Below are 11,777 nucleotides of genomic sequence, written 5' to 3' on the forward strand. Positions count from 1 at the left end.
TGTGCAAATCCCCCAGTGAGGGGTTGGGTTAGTGCTGGGGTTTTGGGTTATGTTTTTATATGGATGAAATTTTAGGAATTTAGACACTTTTCTGACAGTAAATAAAATATTTACACTTCCTTGTGAGATTGGGCTGGTTAAACAGAAAAAAACTCAAACATTTGGAACAACTTAAAGGATCAGATTACCTAAAAACTTAAATTCTGTTATTATATTATATAATGTGGTTGTTATCGGCACTTGTGACAATATACAGCCATATGGCACTGCTGCGAGTGTGATATTGAATTTATACAACAGTTTGACAGTTTAATCGTGTATATAAAAAAAAATTTAATCAAACACGGAGAGTCTCAAAATCCTATAGTAAGAGCAACTACTTTCTTCTGCCATTCATTCACATCTGCAGCTGACGTCAGAACAGCAGGAACTGTTGCTCATTCACTAACGTCACTTTAGAGCTAGTATTTGAATGATTCTCTAGCATAATGTCTAAAGTGATGACAAAACAGCTGATTTTGCTCACATTTTAAGATTATAAGGCTGAACAGTATACAGCACTACAACATACAAAACAGAGAGATGGACTTAGAAAGTCACTTACCAGTTTCATAATGATTTAATCATCTGTAGTTTAAAATTACACTGGGTTTTTCCTCTCCTGTAAGGGCTTATTATGCAGTTTCTGTCACCATCTTGTGGATGGACAACGTCAACTATCTTTAGTCTGCTCAATGACAGGCTAATGGCCACCGACGCAGTATCTCTCAGAAATTATAAATAGGCACTATCCTTATAAATAAACTGCATAGTTAAAATCAAAACAACTAAATTCTCAACTAAAAAAAGCCTAAAAAGTACATTATGTTGTCCAACAGCAGCAATATTTGTCACACTGTAGAGTGTCCTCTGCTTGCTGCTGTATGTGCGCAGAGTAATACACAAGGGTTAAGAGGCTGAACGAGTGCTGTTACTTGCAGACTATCGCACGGCTATCAGCCAATCCGATTCAAGAACCAGACATAACTGTTGTATAAATAAGCAATATCACACTAATAGCAGTGTGATGTGGCTTTATATCGTCACTGTGGCCTTGTGCCAACCCACGCCTCCAGTGCCGATATATAGCCACATCGCACTGCTACTCTACTTGTGTGATATTGCTCATATATATATATATATATATATATATATATATATATATATATATATATATATATATATATATATATATATATATATATATATATATATATGTATATATGTAAACACAGAATGATCCTTGATGTTTAAAAATCCAGAATATGACTTGACAGACCTCAATTGTGTGAAAAAAAGTGCAAGCCTTACATCACATGCAACACACACAACCACATTGAATCTGGCAGAATGAGCCAGCAATGGAACCACATCCAATGCATCTAAATCCTCGGGGTATAACATTTCAGTGTTTTCTGTATGGATCATGCGTACATTGCTCACGTTTTCAGGGTTTGGGGAAATTACAGCACACACAAATCTCATTCTCATATTCAGGGATATAGAAACAATGGCATCATCCAATTCGACATGATTAACATCAGTACAATCCACTGGAGCACAAAATATGCACATCTAAATGGGACATTTGGACATTGTCCTTGCCCTGGGCTCGGTCAACCTTCAATTCTCAGCCTTTTTAATAGCTGTAGATTGATATGGTGTCATGTTGGAGAAAGAAATATAGAGACAAATTAACATTAAAGCTCAACACTTCCCTGTGTTTGACAATAGAAACCCAGCGAGATGGAAACGATGAAGGTTTCTTTGCAGAGCTTCAGCTAATGTGCCATTTAGAAACATGAATCGAGTGGAGTAAAGGTAGAGGATGTCCTGTGGCAAGAAAGATACCAGCAGCCCAACATCAACATATACAGGACAAACAAGCCAAAGCATGCCTGGCAAGCTTCACTGGTCAATTGATCTAAAATGTCTTATGATATTGTAAGACCATTTCTGTGTAATAAATATTATTTCACAATATTTTAGTCAGTCTGTTATTTATTTGAGAACTGTGGACTAATATAATATAATATAATATAATATAATATAATATAATATAATATAATATAATATAATATAATATAATATAACTGTATATTATACTATATTATATTAGCCGGCAGCTAGCTCCCTGCAACTCTCACATGGTCGCCCACTGATGCTAAGCAGGGCCAAATTTGTCCACTGGCCTCTGTTTATCATGGCCTCCTAACCATCCCTATACCATAATAGACCCTTTTTTACAATGACGTCACTTCACTTTCCCCTATCGGCAACGCAGTGTATTTTTAGTTCCGGTTTACCTTTGAATGAATGACAGACTTCTCTGGAAAATTTACAAATAAAAATATTAACGTTGCACGATCTGATTTAAGACTATTATTGTTATTGGGCATGTGTCTTAATGTTTCTTTTTCAATACTGACCTGCTTTCTGAGTTTAAAAATAATTAAGTTATTAAGAATAGTTAATAAGCTATTGTTTATCAAGGAAAGCAACCTTTTCACTTAAGTTTATTTCTTCAATTATGGATTTATTTTTACTTTAATGTTGCTCTGAATGTAAATTTATATTATTTGTTATATGTAAATGTTCCAGTATGAGTACAATTCTTTACTAAATCTTCTTAAATGCTCTGGTATGTCTATAGATGCAACCAGATTCATAATTTATTATTTAAAGATCTATTAATGTTTTGTTCAGTTTCTCCTTTTGAATGAATAAATTATGTCCTACCGCTATCTTTTGGGTGGATTTAATTTGATATTAGTACTACCTTTTAATTAATAATGCTACAAATAAATTCATAATCTAATAATACTGAATTAAAATGCAGTCTTCTAGGTCTTTTTTTTGCAATTGTAAACTTTTTTATTGATTTAGTTTGATTATTAAGAGTCACATACAACATAGTTATTCTATTTAATTTAATTAGAATATTAAATAGACAAAGATTTTATGTTCATAAATAAAATACCTATATAGAACAAATGGCAGAGAACTGAGCAGTAGAATGTGAATAATATGAATGTGTTTGTGAATCAGCTGTCCACTGTAAACAACCACAGTTTTATTTATTTCTTATTTTTCAGGACACACGAAAATTATAAAAAATAGTTCTGACATCAAAACAATGTGCAGCACCCGTGTAAACATCTGAAATCTTTATTTGACAAATACTGACAAGTTCATACCAACTTCATCTGCAGTAAAGACAGCAACACAAAGCAATAGACTCTGTTTAAAGTCCCATTTTCTTGGTTTAAGCTGAAATTTGGATGATCCGTAAGTTTTTTTATAGATGTCAGATGTCTCATCTTGAATGCAGGCAACAGAAAACAGCTGTAGTCACAGCCTAACCATATCTGTAGTAAACATACAGCTGCTTGGGTGGGTTCTCTATGGATTTTTGTGTAGGTGGAAGTAATGATACACTACACTGCATGGAGTGAAACCGGAAACCATGTGACGTCATGTGAAAAGTGTCTATTAGCTTCATCACTGTGTCTCCTCTCCATTAATCAGCTGGTGTGTGGTGTGCGGTCTGGCGCAATATGGCTGCCGTCGCATCATCCAGGTAAATGCTGCACACTGGTGGTGGATGAGGAGATTCCCACAATGTGTATAGCGCTTTGAGTGTCCAGAAAAGCGCTATATAAATATAGGGAATTATTATATTATATTATATTATATTATATTATATTATATTAATTCTGCTGATTCATTAGCTATTAATTGTGGACAAATATAACAATTATACAATTAGTGATGTCAAACTATTAATCACAGTTAAATTGCAAACAAAGGTGTGCATTTATATAATGCATAACATTAATTCATTCATTTTCTTTTCGGCTTAGTCCCTTTATTAATCTGGGGTCACCACAGCGGAATGAACCGCCAACTTATCCAGCACATGTTTTACGCAGCAGATGCCCTTCCAGACGCAACCCATCACTGAAAAACATCCATACACTCTTGTATTCACACATACACTATGGACAATTTAGCTTACCTAATTCCGCATGTCTTTGGACTGTGGGGGAAACCGGAGCACCCAGAGGAAACCCACGCAAATGCGGGGAGAATGTGCAAACTCCACAAAGAAATGCCAACTGACCCAGCTGAGGCTCCAACCAGCGACCTTCTTGCTGTGAGGCAAGAGGGCTACCCACTGCGCCACGCATCGTCTACAATGCATAACATATTTGAGAAAGTGTTTAAAGTGTTTAAAGGGGTGTAATGGATCACGGTTGATCCGTATGGAACACATCCCAGAGTTCGGAATGCACGTGACCGGTGGATTAATAACTTTTTTGAACTTGAAGGTTAATCCAACATTTATAACGATTGCAGATCAAGAGATCACCTCCCACGTCATTCAAATCACGTGTATGAAAGGATTTTGCCTTCCCTGTAAAATATAATGATGACGGAAAAAGTTGTGGTGGGACCTAAATGCTTTCTTAGGTTATTATTTAATGCTGTTTTCTGTTACTGTTTGTTTAGCCTAATGCATTTAGTGTAAAGCTGCATAATTAAACATTAAAAGATTGTGATCTCAATTCAAACCTATGATACATGAATGATAAATAATAATGATTTTCATAGGTTTATTAATCCTTTAAAGCGCTGCATTCAAATCTGTTTGATCAAGAGAGATTCAGTTTTTAAACTTTTTCCAAATATAAACACTGACGTTTATAGTAAAGATTAAAATCACCATTTAATGGAACTTGATGCTGGTAAATGTTGTAGCAATTACATTGTTTAACCAAAAGGTGGCGACAAACAACCATCAAATTATGTCACTGGATAGGTTTTCAAAAAGGATATGCCAGTAATGAAAAATCAGGTTTTATGTGTGGATTGTTGAATCATTAATAAAAATAATTATGTTGTACAAGATGTTAGATTTCTATATTTAGCATTATCAGCAACAATAGCAAAGATCATTTTTCGTAACTGAATATCTTCCTTTTTTTCTGCTGGTTCTTCTTTTTTTCTTGATTTTTATATTTTTATTAAAATTACAGATTCTAAATTATGTTTGTTAAAATCATTGGGTTTTGCAGTAATATTTCTTTACAAATTGAAAGTAAATGACATTGTCCAATCTGTGACTCAAAAACCATAGTGTGATCTGAACTGTGATATATATATAAAATCATCGAATACATATTACATAGAGATATAATCTTGTATATATAATATTTCCATACAAAATGATTGCATTTTATACAGGTTTATATGTACACAGCATGCTCACGTAATGAATTTACACAGTACACACACACACATATATAAAACCTTTTATTTTGGATGTGATTAATTATTTGACAGCACTAATAAAAACAAATTTCTGAAATAACATTTCATCCTGTTATTTGTATACCTGTGATCCAATATAATATAACAGAATTATAACTTGAATAATGAATGTCAAAGCAAGAGATACACAATGAATAGGCCTCCACGTAAAGTCTCATTTTTCCTGGCTAAGTGATCTTGACCAATATTTTAAGCAACAAATTAGATTTTTTTTAATGTATTGAATTATGGAGTAAAGAGATAGAGATAAAAGCCTATGTTTGGCATCAAGACAGGCTGTCCGTGTCGCCCCCTCAAGAAGAATAATGAGATCTGTGCTCTGCTTCCACTGATTGGTCCAAATCGTTCATGCTGTCACAAAGGATCATGGGATGGACCACCACACACCCACTGCCCAGACAGCGTGGGAGTTTCCGTGGTAACAGAGGACAGCGGCGAACTTTCGTGGCCACTAATGAGTGTGTGTGTGTCGGTGTGTCATCTCTTCATGCTGCAGTGCAAACAGTGGTTTCTGGTGTTAGAGAGACAATGCAGTGAGATGGAAATGCACTAGAGCTGATGTGTGAGTTGGTGTGTGTTTTGCGTGTGTGTTATGCATGTAAACTGATCTTCTGGTTAAAGTAAATGTCAAGGCTGCTTTCAAATTAGGAGAACCCAAAATTAATTCCCCAGATAAATATCTGGTGAAGGGGGAAAAACTTTAAATGTCATTCTGATGCCACGTAGTTAAAAAGTGTGATCGAAATCAATATGTAGTTAAAGGGACAGTTCACTTAAAATTGAAAATTCACAAAAAGCATTAAAGGAACACTCCTCTTCCTTAGGGAATAGGCTCATCAAACAGTTGAGTTTTTCCATTTTTCATGTGGAAGCACTTTTAGCTTAGCTTAGCATAAATATATGAATCAGATTAGACCATTAGCATCTTATACAAGTTTTGATAATGTTCCTATTTAAAGCTTGACTCTTCTGTAGTTACACCGCTGAACTCAAATCTCCTCATCCAGGAATCACTGTCTGGCCTTCTACCAACAGACCACAAAAAAAAAAAAAAAAAAAAAAAAAAAATAGCTTCAGTTGTCTCCGTCTTCAAACTTGAATATCTTTTTCCCGCTGAACTATGCAGGTTGTGTGACGTTAGATACGGGGGCCATTATTAGAGCAGTTTTTTATTGTGACGTGCAGTGAGCATTTGGCCCGACAGTGGAAATGCAACGTGATTCGGCCCCACTCCCCATGCTCCCAGGCTATTGGCTCGCACTGGCCCGATGCGGCTATTGTGTGCTAAGACTGATAGAAAATGAAAAGTTGCTATTTTGTAGACTGTTATGGCTGGAAACTATTCTATCATAATCTATAATCAAGGAACTTAGCTTCTGTACCATGGCTGCAGCAGGCGCAATGACATTATGCAGCACCTGAAAAGAGTCCCCAGCTAGGTAACTATGTAGGTAACAGCGCTGTGTAATATCACCCACATATCTGTTAATCACCAGAAGGCTATAGACTACACGTCCATTTGTTTTGCCATTGCATCAAAAGTGTTTAACTGATTTTGTATCAGAAAACCTTAAAATAACTTTTGAAATATTAAAATAACATTTATTAGTATTTGTTTGTTTATTATTTTATTTTGCCATCTGTAGGCCCTTCCCTGGGGTGGGTGCCTGGAATGCAGCCTCTATGAGTCAGGTTGGCCTAGAAAATAGCAACGTTTTATTGTCCTCCTCTCTTAATACACAATTTAACTACAGAAGAGTCTAGCTTTAAATAGGAAAATGATCAAAACTCTTTAAACTATTTGAGTGAGATGCTAATAATCTAACCTGATTCAGTGATTTATGCTAAACTAAGATAAAAGTGCTCCCACCAGACCCGAAGATTGGCTTAATGGGTTTAATAATGGTAGAACTCACTTGTAAAATGAGCTCATTTCCAAAAAAAAGTGTAGTGTTCCTTAAAAGGGCACCTATTTTACCCTTTTTAAAGATTTAATATAAAAGTCTTTTGTGTCTCCAAATTGTGTCTTTTAAGTTTCAGCTCAAAACACTCATCAAACTATATATTAGACCTTTCAGAATATTGGAATGTTCTGCTCTCAACACTATGTAGTTACACTCAATGCATCACATACACTCAATGCATCACATAGTGCTACGATGCATGAATGTGCTCCACACAGGTTTTTGCATCTCGTTTATATACCCTATGAACAGCAGCTACGCTAATTATTATCTTTATTCTCTATTTCCACCTGGGGATACTCATCCCGAGGCCCCCAGAGATTATGCAGTGCCACTGAAGCGATCCAAGACCTGTGAAGAGATGATCTCAAGGTTTCCACATTCCCGGACCAGGCCGTATCCTGAGCAGATGCTGTGGTGGTCATGGAGGAGTAGAGAGCATGCGTCTGATTCCTGTGAGACTCCAGGGACAGACGAGTCTTGGCTGACGTCCAGCATTCTCCAGCCTCTGGCACCAAGACTTCAGCTCTCCACAAGACGTTTGGCCAGAGGAGAAATGGTCTTGCCTAACTGAGCCAGGTTTATCTCAAGGTTTTTTTTACTTTACTTTCGTCCATTGGTGAAGTTTTTTTCCTCGCAGCTGTCGCCACTGGCTTGCATAGTCCGGGACTTGTAGAGCTGTGCATTGATGAATTACCCTTCAGTGTTTAGACTCTTAGCCGTGAATATTAAATCACATCAACTGAACTGAACTAATCTAAACTGAACTAATCAGAAAACTGAACTACACTTTTTCAATTCACTATATTCCTGATTCACTATTCACTATATTCCTATGTGAAACTGCTTTGACACAATCTACATTGTAAAAGCACTATAAAAATAAAGATTAATTGAATATGTAGTTGTTTTTGTGGCCTGTGCCTTTAATGATAGTTCTCCCCGCCCACCGTTCCCACGTGCCTGTCAGAGTGTGCCTCAATCTCCATCTCGGTTGCGTCAGATAAACAGCACAGTCACAGACATGAAGGAAGCAGATCTCACATAACAGTTGTGAGACATACTACAGTAAGAATTTTCCCAATGATTATTTGATGTTTTTGTTGTGGAGTTAACACACACAAACACACACACAGCGGACACACAAACACAGCACGCACGTTTAAGTTTGCACTACACAGTTTTTGCACAGCAAATGTGACAGGATACACATTAATATAGACTACTGTATGGATATCCGTTATGTTAATGTGCAAAATAAACCTGGTTACATGTTCACAAACTGGGATTGAAGTGTCTTCTTTTATAATTGTACTGACATGCGGCTGTGGTGATGAATTACAGTGATTTTATCGCCTTTACTTTATTACAAACATGCACTATTTTAAAAACATTTTAAACTTGTACAACTGATTTTTGATCACATTTGATGATGATTGATGATCACAGTGAGCTCAACAGATCTTATAATTCCAGTTGCTTTGTGCACGTCCTGTCTTCTTGATATGATTATACGCGTTACTACGAAGACATGTTAATATGCAGCTGTCAATCAATTCAGTGGGCGGGCAAACTCTACTCCTACGTCACGTTGCGGTGGGCTTCAAAATGGAAGGGATTTTGATCCTATTTTAAGGTCAGGAAATAAAAAAAAAGAGACTTGTTGTGTTTATATCACCCCAATATGACTGTGGACACGACACACTATGCTTACAGTTCTACACGCAGCTTACAAAAGATGATTTTTATCATAAGTGCTCTTTAACATCTATAGTAGGCCAAAAAAATTCTATATGGCTACAGTTTTCCAACATTCTTTAAAATATCTTCTTTTGTGTTCAACTGAAAAAAGAACCTGAAACCGGTTTGGAAAAAGTGAAGGGAGAGTAAATAATGACAGATTTGTCATTTTTGTGTGAACTGTCTCTTTAAATGAAGTGGTGCCCTACATACTGTAAAATACTGTACACACGTGCACTCAAACAGACACGTGCACATGCACAAATTCACATACAAATTCATGTACACAAAGTGACAGGAAATTCAGCTGACATATCCCGCAGCCAAGCCAACAAGAGCCAAATGCATCAAGCCCAGCTCTCTCCTCAAACACGCTCTCTATTTTAGTATTCCAATTCAGTGCCAAGTCATGACATAGACTGCCTTTTTATTAGTAATACTTCATTATAACTGTGAGATTGGATATTTCAAAAAATCTTAAAAAGTTCAGCATTTTGAACTCATTACGCCCTTCAAATATTGTATATATTCTAAATGTGTGGTTATGAAAATATATAAACTGAAGGTCACATTTTTAAAGTGCAATCTCTAAATGCTGCAAATTTCAATTCTGTTTAATAATATACACACAAAATATGTGCACTGGAAACAATTTGGCTGTAACAATAAATACAGTATACGTCTCCCCAAGGTAACTTAAATCGATACTTTACCAAAGCTTTGATTAAAAGTCGCAAGGTGCTAGACCTCGAATCCCTCCTTCGCTCTCTATTTCTCTTTGTCTCTGCCTCTAGCTATTCCATTTGCTGTTGAAAAGACCAGCTCTCAGTTAATCAGATTATTTTTCACCCTGTCTGGAAATTCTTTGATATGAATCATATTTGCGATTTGAGATGATAATTTAAAATTACAATGTTCTTCTCTGCATGGTGAGAACAGAATGTCTAGGGCAGTAAATTAAAGGGATAGTTCACCCAAAATATAAAATTTGCTGTTCATTTTTACCCTCAGACCATCCAACATGTACTGTAAATGCCTTTTCTTAAGCCAAACATTTTGTTTAAACTCTAGTCCTTGGTGACTTATAAAATCTGCTTCAGCACTTTGACAGTCAACAACAGTTAAGGCAACACAAAATAACGGCAGTGATTTGTGGAGATAAATTGTAAACAATTCTTCTATGCAGTTGTCATTATGCGACTCTCAGAGGCTGTAGATTGAAGATAATAATGCGGTGTATAAGGTTTGTTTCTTGCACAGTCATATCATTTGCTTCCCAAGATGTCAATGCATCATCAGGAGCCACTAGAACTCCTTTTATTTTTCCTTTTATTTATTTAATTTTTTTGACTCTTAATCCAGGAAGCTACTGGCTTACATTTTACAAAATTATCAATATCAGCAATTACAAAAAAAAAAAAAATTATCCAGGAGGGTGCAAATTATACATTGACAAGTGGGGTTGGGTTAAGTTTTCGGTTATGTTCGGTAATATGCCTCAGTGAACCAAAGTTATCTATTTAATTCAATTGCATCTAATTTATTAACCAAACTTTTGTTTTCAGTGTTTTGAGGGATATTGAGTGGTTCTCAATGACATTTGTGTTTATTAAATAAATGGTGACAGGTTTGCATTCCTGCACTATTAGATGACCATGAAAGACTGCACGTATTTTTATTTTACTGTTTAACTTCCATGCAAGCAAGTGTTTAAAACAATTACAAACTACGCATCATGTTTAATGGACACCTACGGTACAAACGCCTATTTTACAAGAAACATGTTTTGTGAACACTTATGCTGTCTGTTGGTGCTCAAATTTTGGCACAAACATGCATTCACAATGGTATGAACCATTATAGGGGTGGTCAAGTGTATATTTACATTATCTATTATTTAATTATTAATTAACCTAAGATACACATCAGAGCAAACTATTTCTTAACTATTAAAGAGCAGAACTCCGCCCCCTCCCTTTAATTTGCACCCTGGTATCCAGTATGTTCTGCTGAATTAAAAAAAAACTACATCTTGGATGGCCTGTGGGTGAGTAAATTAACAGCTAACTTTCATTTTGGGATTAATTATCCATTTAACGTGTAATATTTGTATCTTAGAAGCATTTGTGCTGGGGTGCTCTGCTATGTAGACTACACTATAAATTAATACATTTTTAATAAAAGTTTTTGTGTACAAGTCTTTGTGTTCATTTTCATTGATTTAGGAATAAGACACTAAATTCAAACCTCCTTTCATTTGTACTATAGCATGTACAGTTGAAGTCAGAATTATTAGCCCTCCTGAATTATTAGCTCCCCTGTTTATTTGTTCCCCAATGTCTGTTTAACAGAGAGAAGATTTTTTTCAACACATTTTTAAACATAATAGTTTTAATAACTCATTTCTGATAACTGATTTATTTTATCTTTGCCATGATGACAGTACATAATATTTTACTTTTCAAGACTATACAGCTTAAAGTGACATTTAAAGGCTTAACTAGGTTAGGTTAACTAGACAGGTAAGGGTAATTAGGCAAGTTATTGTATAGGGATGGTTTGTTCTGTAGACCATTGAAAAAATATATAGCTTAAAGGGTCTAATAATTTTGACCATAAAATTGGGTTTAAAAAATTAATAACTGCTTTTATTCTAGCCTAAATAAAACAAATAAGACTTTCGTCAGAAGAAAAAAAAAC

The sequence above is a fragment of the Danio aesculapii genome, chromosome 17 (assembly GCF_903798145.1).
Source record: "Danio aesculapii chromosome 17, fDanAes4.1, whole genome shotgun sequence".
Lineage (NCBI taxonomy): Eukaryota > Metazoa > Chordata > Actinopteri > Cypriniformes > Danionidae > Danio > Danio aesculapii.